This window comes from Octopus bimaculoides, chromosome 16, assembly GCF_046866305.1.
Source record: "Octopus bimaculoides isolate indiv1 chromosome 16, ASM4686630v1, whole genome shotgun sequence".
Classification (NCBI taxonomy): Eukaryota; Metazoa; Mollusca; class Cephalopoda; order Octopoda; family Octopodidae; genus Octopus; species Octopus bimaculoides.
Genome location: NC_142943.1, coordinates 13382158 through 13407319, shown reverse-complemented (window position 1 = coordinate 13407319; position 25162 = coordinate 13382158). Strand labels below are relative to the sequence as shown.

The 25162-nt window shown below is 37.6% G+C and overlaps 1 protein-coding gene across 5 annotated transcripts in view; it reads right to left on the bottom strand.

Moving 5' to 3' along the window:
- LOC106874092 (uncharacterized) overlaps window positions 1-25162 on the bottom strand; it is a 108173-nt gene that overhangs the window by 27292 nt on the left and 55719 nt on the right. The window contains exon 1 of one of the 5 annotated variants that reach the window (XM_089364157.1): window positions 14430-14449. The exons of the other annotated variants lie outside the window; for them this stretch is intronic. The gene's annotated coding sequence lies outside the window, so the exon portion shown is untranslated. Of the gene's footprint in view, window positions 1-14429; window positions 14450-25162 lie in introns of those variants that run through there. 5 annotated transcript variants of the gene reach the window in all.

The window sequence follows — 25162 nt, the reverse complement described above, 5'->3', positions numbered from 1 at the left end:
TTTTTTAGTTCCTTTGCTTTAACAGAACTTTTCCCATAATTGTATTGCGAGGCTTTCCTTCCATTGCACCGATGTTATTGGATTAAATCTGTTTAGTGTAGAGAGCTTCTTACTGTACGTCCATGTTGTTATTTAGTCCGGAGCTACTCCTGTTATTTAGTCCGGAGCTACTCCTGTTATTTAGCCCGGAGCTATTATCATTATTATTATTTATTATTATTATTATTATTATTATTATTATTATTATTATTATTATTATTATTATTTGTAGAAGTAGTAGTAGTAGTAGAAGTAGTAGTAGTAGTAGAAGTAGTAGTAGTATACATATGTGTGTGTGTGTGTGTGTGTGTGTGTGTGTTTGCCACCCACCCACCACCACCACTTGACAACCAGTGTTGGAGACTTTATGTCCTCGTAATTTACCGATAGAATAAGTACCTGGCTTGAGAAAGAAGTACTGAGGTCTATCCATTCGACTAAAAATTCAAGGTCGTGCCCCAGCATGGCCACAGTCTTATGACTGAAACAAATAAAAGAATATAAAAAAAGGAATAAAAGAATGCCACTTGAAAAGAAAAGCGAGGGTAGAGAGGGGGGGTGCTGCCTTCTGAAAGTGTTTATCGAAAGGTGGATGTGAGTGGCAAGACAGGTGAAGCTGAAACGGCCAGAAACTTGAAGATGGGACATTTGATGCCCTGCAGTGAGCAGAGAAACCCCAAACCTTTTTAGGGGGGCGGGGATTTTCCGGGGATTACACTAACTGAAGTGTCCCTATAATAAGGGATTCGATTTATTTAGTTTTCTGAAATCTATTTTGTATATCCTTTGTTGTATTCATATTGTGGAGGCGCAATGGCCCAGTGGTTAGGGCAGCGGACTCGCAGTCATAGGACCGCGGTTCCAATTCCCAGACCGGGCGTTGTGAGTGTTTATTGAGTGAAAACACCTACAGCTTCACGAGGCTCCGACAGGGGATGGTGGCGAACTCTGCTGTACTCTTGCACCACAACTTTCTCTCACTCTTACTTCCTGTTGTTTCTGTTGTGCCTGTAATTCAAAGGGTCAGCCTTGTCACACTGTGTCACGCTGAATCTCTCAGAGAACTACATTAAGGGTACACGTGTCTGTGGAGTGCTCAGCCACTTGCACGTTAATTTCACGAACAGGCTGTTCGTTGATCGGATCAACTGGAACCCTCGACGTCGTAAGCGACGGAGTGCCAACAACCCAACCCTGTATTCATATTATTGTAGTTTCTCGTTTTGATCAATAAACTCCACCGTTTTATGTGCGTTGTATTTCGAAGCTTTGATCTTGTGCTCAACGTTCGGGATCATGTGGCTAACAATAGGGAAACCGGCACTCTTATTATTATTATTATTATTATTATTATTATTATTATTATTATTATTATTATTATTATTATTATCATTGTTGTTGTTGTTGTAGTTATTATTATAATGAGTCAGTCAATCAATATAAAATTGACATTTATACTGCACTCAATTACTGTTGCACATTTCTCTCATCCCCACCGTCAGTTTACTAGACAGCTGAACATACAAAGAGACAGCCAACTAGACACACACACACACACACACACACACACACACACACACACACACACGGATATGTATGTGTGTGTGCGTACGTGCGCGCACGTGTCTGTGTCTGTATGTGTGCGTGTATGTATGAAGATTGTGTACAAATTGCATGTAAGCACAATTGTCTCCTTTATGTCTCCTTTATGTGCTTACATACACTTTGTCGCACACGAATAAAAAACACATGAAGACACACGTTCATATATACACACTAATATTCGTAGAAGCATAGTCACTTACAGATGGGTAGACCACATGCAAACATTATGCACATACATTACATATGTTCATAGATCGATGCAAATATATACACACAGACAGATACACAATCAAAGTTAAACTTTCTCTTATATTTCGTTCACTCAATACTGCTTGCATCTGTGAGTATCTATTCACAAACATACCTGCAGATATGTATGGATGTATACAAATATTCATGTATATATATAAATATATATACATGTAAGTGTGTTTGTTAGTTTGTTTGTTTGTTTGTATGCGCTCTCGCCTGTGTGCGGAGAGAGAATATACATGTAGGTAAGCGTTTGTGTTTACAAGCGAAATAAAGGGAATTTTCTTTAGCAGAAAATGTAGACCTGTGTATTTTTTCTTTTACTAAAATAAAAGGCCCGGAATCATTCCAATGTTTTTAATGTTGCTGCTCTCTTCCCTACTTAACCATCCCTATCTTTTTTTCCTCCAATGATGGGCTAATATCCAAAACGTTAAGAAATACACTTTTTCCAAAGAAAAGTTAAGCGAATACATTATTTGTTAAACTTTGTTCTTCCTGTGTTGTTCTTACACTTTACATACATGTGTGTGTGTGTGTGTATGTGTGTTTACATGTATATATATGAATATAGATATATACATATGTTTATATGTATATATATATATATATATATATATATATATATATATATATATATATATATATATATATATATACATATATATACATACGTATACACATATTTATATGTATGTATACATATACTTATACTTATACATACATACATACATACATACATACATACATATATATAATATATATATATATATATATATATATATATATATATATATATATATATGTGAGTGGTCAGATCATATGGAGGTCTACATTTAACATATTGGTTGTCCACCTAGTGGCCATTCCTCTTATGTGTAATATAATTTTTCTGAATCTTCAGAATTTTAAAATATGCTAGACCACTGGTTTTAAATTGATATTAATCAAATTAATATTCATTTTTTTTACCCTTATCATTTAAATATATATGTATATATACACTATGTATATACACACATAAACATATGTATGTGTGTAAGTATGTATATTATGTATACATACATATTTACATACACACAGACATATTAATAAAGAGAATATAGACCCACCGTCTATGAACGGAAACGGAACTACCTGTTCATTGTATTGTAATATTAGTGGCTGAGTGAACCCTTATCGTAATCCTCAGCTAGAGCCAGTACGATGTTGTTTTCCATAAGCGAGTCGAGGATCTTCTGTGATTCGCTCTGGATCTCGACAAGGTGTTAAAACGGTGACCTTTGAACTACATTTTCATCTTAGGGAAGAGATGGAAGTCCGTAGGTGCTAAATCTGGTTAATAGAGCGGGTGCGGAAGCGATACCATGTCGTTTTGGGTGAGAAACTCACGTGTGAGGAGAGCTCGTACGAATGAGTGGACAAACGAAAGAAAAAGGCGCTCAACACATTTAGTAGGAGTTACACATAATATTTAAAACAGTTTTATTCGGCTCCATGCAGCTTAGAGTTTCATGGACTTCTTTAGAGAAAGCTAACTCGGTTAGGATTAATTGAACGAGTCAGATTTCTGTGAAGAGGCGTGTGAAACCTTGAGCTGTATGGAGTCAGATCGAACTGTTCTCAATAATAATAATAATAATAATAATAATAATAATAATAATAATAATAATAATAATGATAATAATGATAATAATAATAATAATGATAATAATAATAATAATAATAATGATAATAATAATAATGATAATAATAATAATAATAATAATAATAATAATAATAATAATAATAATAATAATGATGATAATAATAATGATAATAATGATAATAATAATAATAATAATAATAATAATAATAATAATAATAATGATAATAATAATAATGATAATAATGATAATAATAATAATAATAATAATAATAATAATAATAATGATAATAATAATAATAATAATAATAATAATAATAATCCTTTCTACTGGAGGCACAAGGCCTGAAATTTTGAGGGAGGGGGACTAGTCGATTACATCGACCCCAGTGTTTCACTGGTACTCAATTTATCGACCCCGAAAGGATGAAAGGCAAAGTCGACTTCGTCAGAACGTAAAGACGGGGAAAATACCGCTAAGCATTTTGCCCGGCGTGCTAACGATTCTGCCACTTTAACCAAGAAATGAACACAGAAAAAGAAAAAAAAAGAAAAGAAAAAAGGAAAGGCAAGGAAGATGTGAATGCCAAGACAGATACAGAGGACCGGTGACTGTGGATGAGGATGAGTGACCTGAAGATAGAGACAGAAGCACTCATATGCGCAGCTCAGGAACAAGCGTTAAGGACCAGTTATATGAAGTGCAGAATAGACAACATTACCGATAGTGACAAATGCAGAATGTGTGGCGAGAGGGGTAAAACGGTATGGTACATCGTTAGCGAACGCCCGAAACTGGCACAACGCGAATACAAAAGACGCCATTACAATGCGACAATAATAATCCATTGGGAGTTCTGTGGGAATCACGGCCTACGAAGAGAAAAGATGGGGTATGAACAAACCCCAGAAGGAGTAACCGGAAATGTGAATTGCAGAATACTATGGGATGCAATGATCCAATGCGATCTCCTGACCAGACTTCGGAAACCGGACATTGTTGTGGTGAATAAAAAAGACAGAACGTGCATGATAACCGACATAGCACGCCCCGGCGAGAACAGGATTAATGTGAAAGAAGAAGAAAAAATAAACTATGACGATTTGAAGTGGGAAATACGAAGGTTGTGGTCAATGAAGAGAGTAGACGTGGTACCAATAGTAATTGGTGCATTTGGAAGTATCAGCACTCAACTACCAACATGGTTGAAAACGATCGGAGCAAGTGTGAAGGTAGAACAGCTACAAAAATAAGCATTGCTTAGAGCTGCAAGAATTCTTCGCAGGGTTTTTGAAGCATGACCAGTAAACAAGTGTCATCTTAATCTGTTGGTTGTGGACAGCAGAAACTTTCTATCATACCCAGCAAAATAAGCTGTGAGTTTTCATATTATATATATATATATATATATATATATATATAATCACACACACACACACATATATATAGGAAAATTGAATAAAGAGATGAACGCTCAGGATGTTTTTAAACCATTTATATCTAGAAGTCTTCCACATATGTTTCGACGGATGCGCTCTAAAAATGTCCGACAAGATAAATTATGGTAAGTAGTGCATCAATCTCACCAGGAAGGATATACATAACAAACTCATCAAACAGATATGTTAACAGAAATAGAAAGTACTATTATTTCTGTTAATATGTCTGTTTGATGAGTTTGTTATGTATATCCTTCCTGATGAGATTGATACATTGCTGACCATAATTTATCCTGTCGGACATTTTTGGAGCGCATCCGTTGAAACATATGTAGAAGACTTCTAGAAATAAATGGTTTAACAACATCCTGAGCGTTCGTCTCCTTTTTCAATTTTCCTATTTTCTGCTAAATACGACCTACTCTCCCGGAATTAAATCCTGGGATATTTAAGGAACATTTAGCTACCTTGTAATTATTCCCTTGGATTTTTCCTATAAATTGTAACCCCCTTCTCTCTCTCTCTCTCTCTCTCTCTCTCTCTCTCTCCTCTCTCTCTCTCTCTCTCTCTCTCTCTCTCTCTCTCTCTCTCTCTCCCAAAAAAAGAAAAACAAAGCAAAAGACGAAGACAGGTGTGTAAACAACAAACAGATGTATTAGTTTAACGCTGGAGAAGTGAGAAAGTATTTTACGTTTCGAACCTACGCTCTTCAACAGAAAGGAACACAGAAATAAGCAGAGAGAGAAAATAATATATATATATATATAACGGTATCGATTAAATTGTCGATTACTGCTGTATATCGCTGGTCACAGTGTGCTTCGCGTTGTTTTAGCTTCCAAATGATGTGACGCCGCTGGCTTGGAGGGCAGGCAGACGTTCCACTTCAACGGAACGCAAGTCTGTCGCAAAGTAACCCATTTACGGGTAAGTTGACGGGAGCAACGTGAAAAGAAGTGTTTTGCTGTAGAACGCAACACGCAGCCGGCCTGGGAATCGAAATCACGACCATGTAAGTGCAACACTGTAACCACTTGGCCAACGCCTTCATGTATGTGTATGTGTGTGTGTGTATGTGCGTGCTTCTGTGTGTGCATGTGTTAATATATATATATACATGCCTATACACACACACACACACACACACACACACACACACACAATAATCTGCTGCAGCGTAAGAAAGCATTCAAACTCATAAAAATGTTGTTTTTTAAATGTTTGCAGACATAGGCCACCGTCGGTTATTTTATTATATTTTCTCTTTGCCTCTACAAACATGGAAAACCCAGGCAATAATTTACTCAGCAAAAGTAGACCAAATTATATTAGGACGAGCAGCAGCAGCAGAACCACCACAGAAAACCCCCCGCCGCTACCACCACCACCACCACCACCACCACCTCCACCGCCGCCGCCGCCGACTACGACGCTAATTAAAACGACAAGAACAATAACTGTAACAACACTATCGCCACTACTACAACAATACTAACGCAAAAGTCTCACCATCAGACACTGCTCCATACCACCGTCACCATTTCTACCAGCACCAATACCAAAAACAACAACAACAGCAGCAATATCAACGCAACAAATTTACAATCAGACACTATTCAACAAGACCAACACCACCATGACCACCACCACCACCATGACCACCACCATGACCACCACCACCACCACCACCACCACCACCACCACCACCATTATCACCATAATCACCACCACTACCATCACTAACACAATCAACACCACCACCATGATCACCATCACCACCACCACCACCACCACCATCACTACTACCACCAACACCACCACCACCACCACCACCACTGCCACCGCCACTGCCACCGTTATCACCACCACCATCACCATCACCACCATCACCATCACCACCACCATTATCACCATAATCACCACCACTACTATCACCACCACCATCACCACCACCACCACCACCACCACCACCACCACCACCACCAATACTACCAACGCCACAACCATTCACTTATCAGACATCATTCCCCATCACCTCCGCACCTAGCAATACAACAACGTCAATTCTAACAACACATATTTTTTAAACGATCAGACACAGCATCTCTTCATTCAACACCACCAAACGACCGCCTTCACCACCTCCCACGCCGCCGTTGCTTCAACAACAACAACAATGACAACGACAACAAGTACAATGACGACAACAACAACAACGACAACAAATTCAATGCAACATGTTCGTCATCAGACATTACGTCTCTACACATCCACCCCGCCGCCTCACCAGCAACAACAACAAAAGCAACAACAACAGCTTCACCATCAAACTCTACATCACATTATGTCGGCTGCCATGGACTGCATTGCAGCAGATTAAGAACTATTCAATATTTTCTTACTTTCCACACACACACACACACACACACACACACACACACACACACACACACACTCACACACACACTCACACACACACACACGAACACACACACACACACACACGCACGCACGCACGCACACGTTAGCACACGCAGACACAAACACATACACATGCCACACAAGTACTCACATTTTCGCATACGTACACAGTGATGCACAAATGCATATGTAACACCTACACATACACACACACACATACATACATACATACATACATACATACATACATACATACATACATGCATACATAACATATGCACATAAACGTTACGTACTCAGTGACACATAGTGATATACACCAGGCCCAACACATTCACTTGTAAAAATAACACACATATATCTACACACTCATATATATAGACATACATATATAGACACACACCTGTATGTCTACATACATGTATGTGTCGTGTGTTGATATAAATATGTCTATATATATTCATATACATACATATATATTTTATATATACATATATATGTATATATTCAGAATCAAAGAGATATATATGTATATATGTATATATATATGAATATATATGAATCACAAATAAACTAAGATAACTTAGACATGTTTCGACCAAAAATTAGTCCAAGCCATGTCTAACTTAATAGCCCCACTTGATAAGATTTGCTAAATACTTTATATATATATACATATATATATATATATATATATATATATATATATATATATATATATATATATATATATATATATATACATATGTATATGTATATGTATATATATGTATGTATATGTATATATATATATATATATATATATATATATATATATATATATATATATATATAGTCACATGCACGTGTGTTTATGGTGTGTGTAGATAAATAGATCGGCATGTGCTCTCAGTGCATACGTCAATAAATAATTAAAAATTAATTACACCTTTGACAACAATATCTATGTAAAGACAGTATAATGGAGTAGAATATATTGTACGAAGCTCACACACACTCATACACACACACACACACACACATATATATACCTATATGTATGTACACACACATACAAACATATATATATATATATATATATATATATATATATATATATATGCATGCATACATATATGTTTATACATATATATACAAGCATTCTATACATATCTATTTGTACATATATATATATATATTAATATATACATATGTGTGTGTGTGTGTGTGTATGGTACATATGATGTATATTATATCTTACAGACTCATATGTGTATGTGTCTATATCAATGCTAGTGTGTGTGAGTCGATAGTTATCTATGTATATTTGTGCGATTTTATTTATTAGTTAATCATATAAGGTGGGCGTGGCAGAATACCTGACCTTTGCAGATCAACCTTTCCCAGTTTAGTGATATTGGAGCAGTTAATGCTTAATTTCAAGAACTGTTGATGGATGTCTTTAAGTGAAACAGGAACCAAGGACGGAATTTCAGTGAAGGAAGAAAAACTGGGTAAGGTACTTGACGTAGGATCTGGGGGTATTTATATAATAGGGTGAGGAGCGCGTAGGGGAAAGAGAGACAAGTGTGTAGCACGGGCTAGGTTCAATCGGGTGGGAACAGTATAGGCAGTTGTAGTAGTGGTAGGAAAAACAACAGAGAAGAATCAGTGAGCCTATAGTTGTAGCATATTAGTCTTTTACTCTTTTACTTGTTTCAGTCATTTGACTGCGGCCATGCTGGAGCACCGCCTTTAGTTGAGCACATCGACCCCAGGGCTTATTCTTTGTAAGCCTAGTACTTATTCTATCGGTCTCTTTTTGCCGAACCGCTAAGTTACGGGAAGGTAAACACACCAGCATCGATTGTCAAGCGATAGTGATGAGTGAATATTTGTAGAACTGAACAATGGTCTTTTGGTGAGACGCGCTTTAAGATGTTAATGTGTGTGTGTGAGTATGCGCGTATGTGTATGTTTATGTGTGTGTATGAGTGTGTATAGACGTGGCTCTGTTCCATTGTTGTCGGCAGCACCTCCAATGGGGTCTTTAATTGAGCTTAGTAGAGGGTCGTGGCTAATCAGGACTGGAATGTTTTCGGACCCTGAAGAAGAGGTCGAGTCTTTTGCAGATAATTTTAGCAATGAGCGCCCCATGCTATTATGTGAAAATACGAAGTTTAGCATTTGCGGGCGTTTCTTACTGGGCATCAGAAAGACGTTAGGCAAGTAGGAACAAGACTCCTTTCTGACTACGAGAAGATTTACTTTCTCACGCTTCAATGGGAGCATGAGGTTTCTTCAATGATGACTCCCCTCTATCTTCCCGGTCCCTCTTTGCCTATTCGGGTCCTCGACCGATGTATCGTCTGAATCCCTCTCTTATCGGCTGTGTTTCTTGCAAGGTATATTTGAGAAAGAAAGATGTTGTGTCGACGTCCCCAGGCGAAGAAGTAGGATCTCCCGAGACATATAAATAGAGGTAGTCTGGCCGTGGTAGGGGTGTTGAGTAGCAGTCGAGTAGCAGTCGAGTAGCAGTTGTGTAGCGGTTGAGTAGAGATCATCCGAAGGTGCTAAATAGCAGTAGCTTGAGACATAACAAAAGGGTGTTCAGAAGGACAATGCTGTCATGACCTTGATTAAAGGTGCGTTCCAGATCTCTGTTCACGGAAACAGTACAGGTGGTAGACCCTTGGATACACATGGATGGTATTTGAACGTAAAATGTTAGTGGGGATTGAAAGGTAGTGTTATAGGGACAGGGTTATACATTTTTAGTATTGATAGCATCTAGGTCATTCATGTACAAACAGTAAAGTGCAGGAAACATAACAGAACCTTGAGGTCGACCAAATTCAATAGACTGTGAAATGGAAACAATATTGTCAACAGATACTTCAACAGAACATTTTGACAGGAAATTTCATCTCTCTCTCTCTCTCTCTTTCACACACACACACACACACACACACACACATCTGAATGAGTGTGTGTATGGATATATATATATATATATATATATATATATATATATATATATATATATATATATATATATATATATATATATAGATATATATATAATTAAATTAATTTACGAAGGTATCATTAATTCTATTATTATCCAATGTAACTATTTTAAGAATAAAAGCAGAATCAATGACGCAGGCGACAGCAGGCCAATAATAGCATAAAATAGCCGAGGGATTAAAATTAATCAAAGGACATACTAAGTATGTCTACCTGCTTGAAATAACAGTCAAAACTAGTCCACGTGAATCAAAAATATATATATGGGAAAATTCACGAAAAAAAAAACCCAACAAACGAAGACAGGTGGTGTAAACAACAAATGGATGTATTAGTTTAACGCTCGGGAATAGAAAAAGTCTTTGACGTTTCGAGCCTACGCTCTTCAGCTGAAAGGAACACAGAAAGAAACAAGGAGAAAAAAAATATAAATGTAGTGGTCAGCGATCTATCATGGCGTATATATATATATATATATATATATATATATATATATATATATATATATATATATGTATGTATATATGTTTATATATTTATGTATATAAGTACGTGAAGGCGCGTGGCTTAGTGGTTAGGGTAATCGGCTCATGGTCGTAAGGTGAGTTCAATTCCCGGCGGCGCGTCATGTCCTTGAGCAAGACACTTTATTTCACGTTGCTTCAATCCACTCGACTGGCAAAAACGAATTGTATCTGTAATTCAAAGGACCAAACTTGTCATAATCGTTGTGTCACGCTGAATCCCACTGAGAACTACGTAAAGGGTACAACGTGTGTCTGTGGAGTTCTCAGCCACTTGTACGTTAATTTCACGAACAGGCTGTTCCGTTAATCGGATCAACTGGAACCCTGGTCGTCGCAACCGACGGCCTGCCAGTTTGTAATATAAATACATATGTACGAAAGTAGGCGTGCACATAATCACACACGCGTATAATATATTCTTGTGCTGAAAGGATTTTCAAATTATATTACTTTGCGAAAAAATTGTGTCTGGAAATGACGCTATCGTTTTTTAAAAAATAATATCAATAATATCATAGGCGCAGGAGTGGCTGTGTGGTAAGTAGCTTGCTTACCAACCACATGGTTCTGGGTTCAGTCCCACTGCGTGGCACCTTGGGCAAGTGTCTTCTACTATAGCCTCGGGCCGACCAAAGCCTTGTAGGTGGATTTGGTAGACGGAAACTGAAAGAAGCCCGTCGTATATATGTATATATATATATGTATGTATGTGCGTGTATATGTTTGTGTCTGTGTTTGTCCCCCCAACATCGCTTGACAGCCGATGCTGGTTTGTTTACGTCCCCGTGATCTAGCGGTTTGGCAAAAGACACCGATAGAATAAGTACTAGGCTTCTAAAGAATAAGTCCTGGGGTCAATTTGCTCGATTAAAGGCGGTGCTCAAGCATGGCTGCAGTCAAATGACTGAAACAAGTAAAAGAGTAAAAGAGTAAAAAAGAGGATCTTGTTTGTCTATGGTGGAGTTAAAATTGATATTCTTCTTAGAGTTTGAGTGAGAAGCTCGCTTTGTAACCACTTGGTTTCAGGTTCATTCCTACTGCACATCACCTTCGACAAGTGTCTTCTACCATAGTACCCTGGGTTGACAAATGTGTGAACTTAGTAGACGGAAATTGTATGGAAGTTTATCGTATAGGTATGTATGTCTATGTTTATGTTTGTCCTCCACCCCAACCACTTGATAGCCGGTGTTGGCTTGTTTATATCCCCGTAATTTAGCGGTTCGGCAAAAAAAAAGAGTACCGTTCTTAAAAAAGATAAGTACTGCGGTCGAGTTGTTTAAACTTCATTGGAGAAAGAAGACTAGATTCTGCTGGACACTCTCGGAGAAGTAATGAGAGACTGGTTAGGGAATCTCTGCTTTGGACTCCTCAGTACAGTTCTATTCGTATTGGTTGCTCTACAAAGACGATATACGTCGGTCAGTTAACAATTGACAGCGAGACGATGTCAACGAAATGACATCACATTCCATGGAAGACAGAAGTGCGAGGAGGATGAGTGTCGTCACGTGAACGCGAACACGCTCTATCAGAGCAGAAAAAATTTGTAGCACACAGTAGCGCGATTAATATACAGGGTGTCCACAAAGTCTGGGTACATGGGGATTAACACATACTTTAAGAAATTATTATTTCTTATATTTTATTGTTTATGCTTATGATTTTATTTACTCCATGTACCCACATGGGGTTGAACACATACTTTAAGAAATTATTATTTCTTTTATTTAATTGTTTGTTATGATTTTATTTACTCTATGTACCCAGACTTTGTGGACACCCTGTATATTATAAAACTAAGACGACGATCTGGTAGAATCGTTAGCACGCCGGGCAAAGTACTTAACGGCATTTCATCAAGTATTTCGTTACGTTCTGTTACGTTTTGAGTTCAAATGCCGCCGAGGGTGACTTTGCATTTCCTTATTTATGGGGTCGATAAATCGAGTTCCAGTTAAACACTGGGTCGATGTAATCGACTTAACCTCTTCCCCGATATCGCTGGCCTTGAACCAAAATTTGGAACTAATATCTATTATAAAACTCGACATCCAGCAGCAGCAGCAGCTATTATTGCTGCTGTAGTTGCCATTACAGCTGCTGTTCTATATGTTGCTGTTGTAGTTGTTACGGCTGCAGTGGCTGCTGCTGTTGTTACTGTTGTCGCTGTTGTTGTTATCATTGTTATTGCTACATGTGTGGTTCATCTTCGAATCAATCCTGATTATACATGATGCATGGCCAAAGGCGTTCCAGCGTGACCATTGCATTCTCTTAGCAGTGTGTAGGATGCAGCATGTAATGTGTAACTGTCCATATATGAGTTTATAAGGGTGGTTTGAGGGCGATTTGACTGTTAGGATCTACGTTAGAGGTTCCCTCGTAGATTCGCTCGGCAGTTGTTGTCATGTGACAAATCTATTTCGAAAGTCATTAATTGCAAATAACATGACGAAAAATCAATTAGTCTTTTTCTAGATAACGTATATTTCATTTTCCTGCGCAAAAATTAATTTTCACCAATCTATATAATATCGAAAGCTTCGAACCAAAAGGCGCCTCAAGATGGCCGTCCGCTCTGCTAAAAATATCTGCTAAATTTCCTTTAAATTCTACCCTACCGCCTTAACACAGAACCACAGCACTTTGATCCATTCATAAATGCCTTTGACTTATCTATCACATCCCTTGTAATTCTCTCGTTTTCCAAATGTTTTGTATTTGCTGTGATATTTTCCATCTGGCGATGGCACGTTTTGTTGTAATGGTACAGATGGTTTTTGAAGGGGTGCCTTGTAAGTCATGTGTAGTCTTTATTTGGGTATTTGCAGTTTAAGGGATAAAGTTGTATATCCCGGAAACTGCATGCCGGTTCCCTTCGCTCTATGCTTGTTTCGTTCCAATGCCGCTGCGTGTATAGATTTAAATGAAAAGAAAATACACGAATTACCCAGAGAAAAATATTCCATTACCGCCTTAGGAAATTTACTCAAATTTACCTATCAAAAACAATTGGGAAATGTGGTAAAACGTAGATAACTGAAGACCAACTTCGTCATCGAGAATACAGATAAAAAAAAACATAATATGAAAATGGTCCCAGATTAAAATCTCTAAAATAGTCATCACAAAATAATGAACCATATGTATTCGAAAAGGACCTCGTTTGTTTAATAACCAATAGAGAATTAAAAATAAACAGTAAGAACGATTTCCAACACTAACTAAAATTAGATTTAAAGATAATAGAATCTTGCAAAATCTGTTCATATTTACAGACAAATTAAAGAACATGTACGAGGTAAGTAGACTCATGAACAACAGTCTTTCACACAACAGCATGTAGCGAAATCAGCACAGAAGCACAACAAACAGACATACAACATAACGTTTTCAAGACTAACATAAATATATCACGAAAAAATGAAAGAAGAAAAACCAGTGTCGATGACACTGAATGATCTAAAAAAAAAAAAAAGAAATATTACCTAATTGTAGACTCATTAATCTTGCCAAAAGTGATTTTGGTATAATTGTAAAAAAAACAAAAAACAATTTGAGATAGATTAAACGCTAAAACAACATCGCTAAAGCAATTTGAATATGTAGAATTAATATGGCGTCAGTGAACACGTGGCTCAACGACATCAAAAGCAGAAATAAATGTTAATTTATCCAAATTAATGTCGCTGATTATTATTCTCTAAACCTAACAACAGCTGACATTTGTAAGGAACGAATAGTTGCAGCATTTAATAAATTCAGCCTAGTGGATTTTACAACAGTATCATACAACAGAGAATCTTAAAGCAGTAAACTTTCTGGATATTACATTTAACATAAACTGCATAAGCTCTTGAAGAAACCTAGTAGCACCACCCATCATACGAGTATATTCCATTCAAACATCCAGTAAAATGCATTAGGTTGAAGATAAATGTATTATCCTTCGATAAAGTTATTTTTAACAACACAGCAGAGTAGTAAGCGAGTTGACGTTACGTAGCCGATATCATCAAGTACATGGGAACACCATCTTGCGATTGCCCAAAAAAGCATTGGGAAGAGAAATATCATATGGTGTAATCCACCTTGCAGTATGAGTGTAAAAACTGGTATAAAATTATTTCCTCTTTTCAATCAGAAAATATTTTTTGGAAGGTTATAAATTATATCAGCTGCCCAATAAAATGCAATAAAGGCACACTATGGCCACGTAGTAGATATGTCAAAAGCTTCAGTCACATGAAAAACATGTAATCGATATCCCCGATACAAAAATGTTGCAAACACACGTAGTTCCATGAAAGTCGACATGTAATTGCTGAACTGTAGATTTTTGTTCGCTGAAGTGTAAATGTCTAGAAAACAAAAAGCAAAAAGAAAAAAAACTAGGCGCAGGAGTTGTTGTGTGGTAAGTAACTTGCTTACCAACCACATAGTTCCGGGTTCAGTCTCACTGCGTGGCACTTTAGGCAAGTGTCTTCTACTATAACCTCGGACCAACCAAAACCTTGTGAGTGAATTTGGTAGACGGAAACTGAAAGAAGCCCATCGTATATATATTTATATATATATATATATATATATATATATATATATATATATATATATATATATATATATACATATATATGTGTGTGTGTGTGTGTGTGTTTGTGTCATCCCCCTTCTTTCTTCAGCCAGTAACGGTTGGCGATGGCTAGAGACATATTGAGCTTTTTTTTAATTACCAGTTGATCTAGCAAGCGGGGCCTCATATCTGGTGCGCATTGATGCCGTCGAGAGGTAGGCCCCGAAACGGCGCGCATTCTCTCCTGATGACCCCATACACTTGCTGGCTTCCGGTATGCAGAGTTCTCGACTGGTAGCACTTGCATGTGCGAGCTGTTTGCAAGATAGCTATTGTGAAGGGCGTTGTATGGTGGATGCGATTGAAAGGAATGAACAAATTAATGGAGCAGCAAGATGTGCTGTCCTATTCCTATTAGATGTATCGACAGGTAGATCAATGCAGCGAAACAGGCCCAGAAATTAGGGTTGCTCTAAGCATGAATCTGTAGACTCGAAAATGAGAGCTAAGCGAATATACTTGTATCAGGCTTATCAAAGTTCTGTAGGGTGGCTTGATAAGCTCTTGCTAACCGTTCCTCTTTGAAGGACTTTTGTTTGTCAGTACTTTTTGTTATCTCTTGCGTTTTTTTATTTTCTTTTTACACGTTTTTATGCACCAACTCCTACCACTATGTTGGACCCTGTCCTTTGTATTGTTTTCATTGGTCTTGATCCCTTGTGCTAACAAACAAATCATAATGATCATCATCATCAACAATATTAAGGCGGTGAACTGGGAGAATTGTAAGTGCGTCGGACAAAATGCTCAGTGACACTTGTTCTGGATCTTTACGATCTGAGCTCAAATCTCGACGAAGTCAAGCTTACCTTTCATCCTTTGGGGGTCGATAAAATAAGTGTCACTTGAGCGTTGTAGTTGATGTAACCAACTTGTCCCGTCCCCTAAAACTTCTGACCTTAAGCCAAAATGTGAAATTATTATTATTATTATTATTATTATTATTATTATTATCATTATTATTATTATTGTTATTATTATTATTATTATTATTATTACATCGACATTAGGGTCTGTGTAATCGACTCGTCCCCTCCCACCAAATTTCGGGCCTTGTGATTTTAGTAGAAAATATTATTATTATTATTGTTAAGGCGGCGCGCTGGCAGATTCGTTAATACGTCGGACAAAATGCTTAGCGACATTTCTTCCGACTTTACGTTCTGCGTTCAAATTCCGCCGTAGTCGACTTTGACATTCATTCTTTCGGGTCGATAAAATAAGTATTAGTGGTACAGCGAGGTCGATGATATCGACTCATCCGCTCCACAAAATTGCTATGGTAATTATTTTGCCTAACAACAGCGCAAGATTTAAACTTCGCTCTTTATTATTAAAGTTAATCATTCAATTATTATTTGGTCTGGAGGAAGGGAACTGGAGATGAGAAACAGAAAAAGGGTCAGAAATGCGGCATCAGCTTGAGATGAGTATACGAACCTAGAAGTATTCTGAACACTGAAATCACCGAGGACGATGGTTTTGGGGAGGACTCGATTAAGATATGACTTCAATACAGGAGGAAATATGGTCGAAGGATTGTTGGTTGTTGGGTAAAAACTCTAAGTAAACCCTGAGTCAGATTAAGAGATTAGTTGAAAATCTTTGATGCTGATACTCAGGAGAACGGTGAGAAGACCAGAATCTACTCATGCTTAAACATCAAATTTGGGAGTGAAGTTTTGAGTAAAGAGTAAAGCCGGGACAATATTGTTGGGTATACAGAAATAGATTATAAGGCGGCGAGCTGGCAGAAACGTTAGCACGCCGGGCGAAATGCTTAGCGGTATTTCGTCTGTCTTTAACGTTGTGAGTTCAAATTCCGCCGAGGTCGACTTTGCCTTTCATCCTTTAGGGGTCGATAAATTAAGTACGAGTTACACACTGGGGTCAATGTAATCGACTTAATCCCTTTGTCTGTCTTTGTTTGTCCCCTCTATGTTTAGCCCCTTGTGGGCAATAAAGAAATAAGAAATAAATTATAAGATTTGCATTTCAGACGGGGACAGGATGTATAGTTTACATGCTTGTATGAGGTGATGTATGGTAGGGTGGTCTATGTTGGATCGGATGATAGAGAAGAAGTGGGAGAATTGTTAACCGTTTTAAGTTTTAGTTTTTAACAACTCATGAAAGAAAGATGGCGTCGGTGTATCGTGAGGTAACACTCTACTCGCAGTTTTGTGCGAAAGCTTTTAAGATGTCGAACTTCGTTAAAGGTAAACATAAGCCCAGGTGATGGCGTTAAACTGGTTGTTGTTGTTGGCACTCCGTAGCTTACGATGTCGAGGGTTCCAGTTGATCCGATCAACGGAGCAGCCTGCTCGTGAAATTAACGTGCAAGTGGCTGAGCACTCCACAGACATGTGTACCCTTAACGTAGTTCTCGGGGATATTCAGCGTGACACAGTGTGACAAGGCTGACCCTTTGAAATACAGGTACAACAGAAACAGGAAGAAAGAGTGAGAGAAAGTTGTGATGAAAGAGTACAGCAGGGTTCGTCACCATCCCCCTGCCGGAGCCTCGTGGAGCTTTAAGTGCTTTCGCTCAATAAACACTCACAACGCCCGGTCTGGGAATCGAAACCGCGATCCTATGACCGCGAGTCCGCTGCCCTAACCACTGGGCCATTGCGCCTCCACGCTAAACTGGTGAGTAGAATGGAGTCTACGTATATGTAAACACTAGATTTGAGCGCGAAGTTTTGAATAAAGAATGTAGATGAGACGAAAGTGTTGGGCTATTGAAAGGGGATGTGAAATTAAGGTATCAAAAAGGCAAAGGATGTGTAATTTGCATGCTAACAGGAAGTGATGAATGGGAAGGATCTACGTTGGATCGGATGTTAAAGTTTGCCGATGTTAGAGAAGAGGTAGGAGAATTGTCAATCGTGTTTAGTTTTTAAATTTTAACATCCCATGAAGAGAAAAAAAAACAAACAAACAAAAGGACACCATCAGTGCCAGAAGTTTTAACTGAATGCTTCCAGCAGATCGAATTTTGCTGAAGGAACCCGGGTGGTGGCGTTAGACTGGAAGGCGTGATATGCCTATTACAAAGAAAAGGTGAGATCCTCTGGAATATATACAACAGGACTACATTACACAAATGATGATCCGCAGGCAATCCTCGTGCGAACACATGCTTTGGCTATCAGTATATGGATCTGTTGGGGGTACAGTTATATGAAGCCGGTATCACTATCTTTCTCTCTCTATCTGTGTGTGTGTGTGTGTGTGTGTGTGTGTGTTTCTGTATTTCATTGGCAGAAGTTACGAAGTGACTCAAGGGGTGAGTGTTACGTACATTGGCACTTATTAACCTTTATTCAATTTCTCTTGTATTATTTAAACCTAAGCATACATGCATGTATGTATGTATGTATGTATGTATGTATGTATGTATGTATGTATGCATGCATGCATGCATGTATAACCTCGTGGACATCGGTGGCAATTTTTTCTTCCTCCGTTTTTCCCTTCTTTGGACTTTCCTTGTTTCCGACGAAGAGCTCCGCTCGAAACGTCGTATTCTCTCGCTTTCCTTTCCCGAGCGTCTAGTAACATAATCTGTATCACGTCCTCACGCTGTTTTTTGTTGTTGTTTTCTTGTCTTTTTCCTTTTTTGAACATATATATATATATATATATATATATATATAGTGATTAGGTTAAGGTTCACATATCCCCACCCGCGAAGAACAGAGATAAATAGATAAAATTTCACAAACATTGGACTTCTTTAACAAGGAAAGGAATTTTATATATTGTTTACATTTACGTAAAACTTGTACTTTTATTGTGACGGAACATCAACGATCGCAAAGCTGGGGTAAATAAATAATATAAATAAGATAAATAAATATATAAACAAATAAGTTACTAATAAATCATTCCACAGATAACATTTTTGGTTTCTTTGTTGTATTAGTCCTGGCCTAAAATCAGAATTAGTCATACAATCGTGCAACTCAACCAATGTTTGTAGCTCTGTTTCTTGTGGAACAAAGAGCTGTGGCTCATCCGATTGGTCGCTCGAGGTGCTAGAAAGAGCAGCGAACTCGTCTCTCAAGTCACCCCATGCTGTCTTAAGTTTGGAACGAGATCTTCGATAAACTAGTCCTACAGAGATAGACATACCACGAATGAGAGAAATAAAATGAGATGGTCACGGTTGGAATGACTTTGATCATTGGTCTACGTCTAGGCTTGTTTTGATCAGAATTAAGTTGGGGACTAATAACAACAACAACAACAACAACGTTCTCAACCATTTAAAAAAACATCTATGGACCTCTTTCATTACTATCTTATTCTGGTGGATCCTCCCCTTCTTTTAAAATTCCTATTTTGTTTCTTACACATTCCTTTGTGTCGGTTGTATAATGGCGTCGGTGTTTTATGACGTTACCCTTTTGTTGTTGGCACTCCGTCGCTTACGACGTCGAGGGTTCCAGTTGATCCGATCAACAGAACAGCCTGCTCGTGAAATTAACGTGCAAGTGGCTGAGTACTCCACAGACACGTGTACCCTTAACGTAGTTCTCGGGGATATTCAGCGTGACACAGTGTGACAAGGCTGACCATTTGAATTACAGGTACAACAGAAACAGGAAATAAGAGTGAGAGAAAGTTGTGGTGGAAGAGTACAGCAGGGTTTGCCGCCATCCCCTGCCGGAGCCTCATGAAACTTTAGGTGTTTTCGCTCAATAAACACTTACAACGCCCAGTCTGGGAATCGAAACCACGATCCTATGACCGTGAGTCCGCTGCCCTAACCAGTGGGCCATTGCGCCTCCACAGACGTTACCCTGTACCCGCAGTAAAACCTCAGAGAAAGAAACCTATTTGTATATTACAATACGTACCAACACATACATCTAAAACAAAATTCTTTTTAGGGGGCCCTTGAAATACTATTGTAGATCCCTAATTTACTATTTTCTTGTGTGGACCCCAGAAGCTTATATGGACCCTCAGGGGCCCATATGGATCCCGGTTGAGAATCACTGGTTTAACTGTTAAAACATGCAAAAAAGACCTGCTTCATCCTGACAACGACGACGCCGACGACGACAGCAACACTAAACCTTTAACTGTTAAAACGAGCAAAAGGCTTTCTCAACAACGACAACCACAACAATGATTCATTTAATTTGGTTACATCGACTCCAGTACTTGACTGGTACTTATTCTATTGACCCCGAAAGGATGAAAGGCAAAGTCGGGCTCGGCGGAATTTGAACTCAGGACGCAAGGACGGACGAAACACCGTTAAGCTTTTCGCCCGGCGTGCTACCCATTCTGCCAGCTCGCCGCCATAAAAACGATTCAGTTAATTTGGACAAACCAATTTATTTCCGTTGATATTTAGGGACCACCCGATATATCATGAGAAACATATTCAGTGATTGAAAAACTGATGTAAATGACTGAACAAATAAATAAATAAATAAATAAATAAATAAATAAATAAATAAATAGGTTACTGATAACAATTCTATTGATAAACGACGACCTATTTTTTTTCTTTTAATATTCGGAACTGAACAAAAATTAGTTGCATAACCATACAAGCATTGATACCCACGAGACACAAGAAGGGAATTATTTGTAAGTGGTCTTATAAAGTCTTTAAAAAAAAAAACTGGTCCTCCGTCGGTTACGACGACGAGGCTTCCAGTTAATTTGATCAACGGAACAACCTGCTCAGGGCAATTAACATGTAAGTGGCTGAGCATTCTACAGACATGCGTACCGTTAATGTAGTTCTCAGGGAGATTCAGCATGATACAGAGTGTGACAGGGCTGGCCCCTTTGAAATACAATTTTGCTAGTGGAGTGGATTTGAGAAATGTGAAATAAAGTGTCTTGCTCAAGGACACAACGCGTCACTAGGAATCGAACTCATGACCTGATGATGGTGAACCGAATACCCTAACCACTAAGCCACGCCCCTTCATAAAGTGACAGTTTCACACAGACTCTACCCAACAATAACATTTACAAACAAGAGCACTCAGAGAGCGCGAACCTCCGCCAAGGCAATACCAATGTCCTCTCAACGATTAGCCAGAGATGATTTTTTAAATGAGAATATTTGAAATAAACTCGACTGCTCTCACAAATGAGAATGCTAAAAACGAACACGACCGCTCTCAAAAATTAAGTAAAAAAAAAAAATTTAAAAAAAACAGGAAAAATAATCCAAAATCTTTGTGGGGCACCGGATCGATCAGAAAATGTAATCAGTTTGTGCCAGTCATGAGGCCAAACATTCCTGAAAGTTTCATCCGAATCCATCCAGCGGTTCTTCAGATATCTTGTCCACGGACAAACAAACAAACACGACTGAAAACAATACCTCCGCCTTAGCGAAGTCGGAGCTAATAATCCAGAAAAATATGCGAACTTTACACGTAAAAAGAAAAAACAAACCCTGACAACAACAATAAGAAGAAACAAGAGCAGTAGTTACTTCCCAGTTTCATCGCATGAGTCTGCATAAAACACGTTTAAAAATTAAACATTTTCCACACAAAACATCTAGGACTTAGCTATAACATAAAATATTAATCTTCATGGAACGAAAACGTTTTATTATCATTTACGACAGGATGTTTTCTAACTGAACACAGATCACTCACAATTGAAAATTATACTCAAATCAGACCGGACAAACCATTTTACAATGGGAGAGATCTAACAACATGCATACAAATTTGCATTCACTATACAGATATCACAAATGACATTAGTAAACTAAAAGGAAGTAACATTGCATACGGCATGCGTGCGTTGAAAATAAGGAGGGGAAATATGTAGTCTATTTTACTCTTTTACTTGTTTCAGTCATTTCATTGCGGCCATGCTGGAGCACCGCCTTTAGTCAGACAAATCGATCTCAGGACTTATTCTTTGTAAGCCTAGTACTTATTCTATCGGGCTCCTTTTGACGGACCTCATAAAAACCAGAGACAATCTCAAGCACAACGTACAAAAACTACAGCAATGCCCCGATGTCCAAGTTAATTTGTTCCCGGGGACCGCTCGTGGAGCAAAAAGTCGTAAAGCAGAGCAGTAATTTTCCCATAGTAACAATGTTATAAATCGTAACTTATTCCCAGAAAAATATTTTTCCTGTAAAATTTATAATACTCGTAAATGAATGGCCATAAAACAAAAGTACAATGTAAAGAATATTTTATGGAAAGTAAAAAGAATATCAAGATTATTTATAATAAAAAAATATTATTATTGATATCGTTTTCTGAATCATTTTCACTCGCACTAGACACCATCACTTATAAACGCGATCGCCGATTCACAAGCACTCGTAGACGGACTTGTAGATTTCTTTTTTAAGAAACAAGTCTAGAGTTGTTTGCTTAGAAGAAGAAGCTGTTTATAAATTTCTCAGTAACACGCAAAAGCATTTGTTACGGTAGTAGAAACTTCAGCACTTCGTTCAGAATTTGGATGTTGTACCTGAAAAATAAAACTCGTGAACCCGGGGGTCTCGTAATGTGAGGTATTACTGTATGCACAACTGAAATCAAATTCATCATCAAACAATTAAACAAAGAAACAATAAGAAAATATGTAAAGAAACCAGAGACAAAGAGAAAACTGTCAAACGTTTTTTCTTTTAGCGTTTATTTGCTTCGATATTTGCCGAACTGGTAAGTTACAGAAGCGTAAACAACGCCATACTTGTTGTCAGGCTGGTGATAGGGTACGATAATTACACACATACACACACACATACACACACACATACACAGATGCGAGTGTATGTATATATATATATATATATATATATATATATATATATATATATATATATATATATATATATATATATATATCATCATAAATATACAGGGATTAGCAATTGAGTTGCTTCTCCAACATACTGAAAATTTAGAAATAGCAGTCAAAGAACTACTGATTCCAAACTACAAATTTGGAATAGTGAAATTTCCATTCACTTAACCATGAAACGATTCGTATCCAATTAACTAAAGGCTTGGTTTGTTTACGCTTTTCCCTCCGGTTTTTTGTTCTATGTGTGCCATAAAGATCGCCATCCGCTTTAGAGAAAAATTTGTAGTTTGGAATCAGTAGTTCTTTGACTGCTATTTCTAAATTTTCAGTATGTTGGAGAAGCAACTCAATTGCTAATCCCTGTATATTTATGATGATAAATAGTTTTACCGATAAAGGTTTTTTTCATACTGAACTACTTGGCAAAATCGTTAATTATTAATTCTATTATTAATTGACGATTCTCTGCCCTTATTCTTGTATATATATATATATATATATATATATATGTATATATATATATATATATATAATTAAGGATAAGATCGAAATATAAAATATAGATCTTATCAAGTGGCCAGTATAGGAATAAAAATCATCAAAGGTAACAATTATTTAAAATTATAATATAGAGTATCTAAGAGATACCGTCACGCTGAAGAAATAGCAGTCAAATCTTGACTCTATACCACAATAAAGTTCATATGGCACAAAGGGGCGAAGACGAAGACAAAATAAACTAGTAAAAATTACTGGATAATTCCAGATCCTGGATTTCTGGCTCTGCGTAAGAAATGCTGTGCCTTCATTGGTGGAATATACAATATATATATATATATATATATATATATATATATATATATATATAATATTTTTCCGGATGAAAATACTTCTTCCGTTTAGGGCATTATTCCTTGGTTTTCCAAGATTTTTAAAAATCATACTTTATTTAAGGGATTCCTTTCATTTCCGTATGAATATATATAAATAAAAACCACTACAAGAATCAATTTATTAGCCAGTTCAATATATGTCGTGAAATAAATGGAACCGGATTTTGGAAGGTAATATGGATTATTTATTTAATTTATTCAGACAGCTGTTTCTTTCGCAAAAGACCATATTTCGGTTTTACAATTGAAGAATAGGTAATATATTTACACAAGCACGCACGCACGCACACACACACACACACACACACACACACACACACACACACACACACACACACACACACACACACACATATGTATATATAGACGACGGGCTTCCGCACAATTTCCGTCTACCAAATTCACTCACAAGGCATTGGTTGGCCCAGAGCTATTGTAGAAGACACTTCCTCAAGTTGCCGCGCTGTGGAACTGAACCTGAAACTACGTGATTGCAAAGCGAGCTTGGTTACCATCTATGCATACCAGAGATGTTCTGAAGGGCTGAAAGTGCTACTTTACTCTGCCAAGACAGTCAAGACCTTGCATTATCAGATTGCCTCTTCTCCCCGAGCTATGGCTCATTTCCTGCACGAGTGGAGGTTGAACAATGTGGGTGAGGTTGAAAATAAGCACAGAGATTCTTTTGCCTCTAAACAAGGCAAATAGTACAAGCGTGGAATTGAACTTCTGGCAGAGCGATGGCGACGGACAATAGAATATGACGAGGTATGTTTTGATCATTAAACGTTTATCGTGTGTAATTTGCTTGAGCTATGAAATACGAAAAATCTTTTGACTCAACCACGTATATATATATATATATATG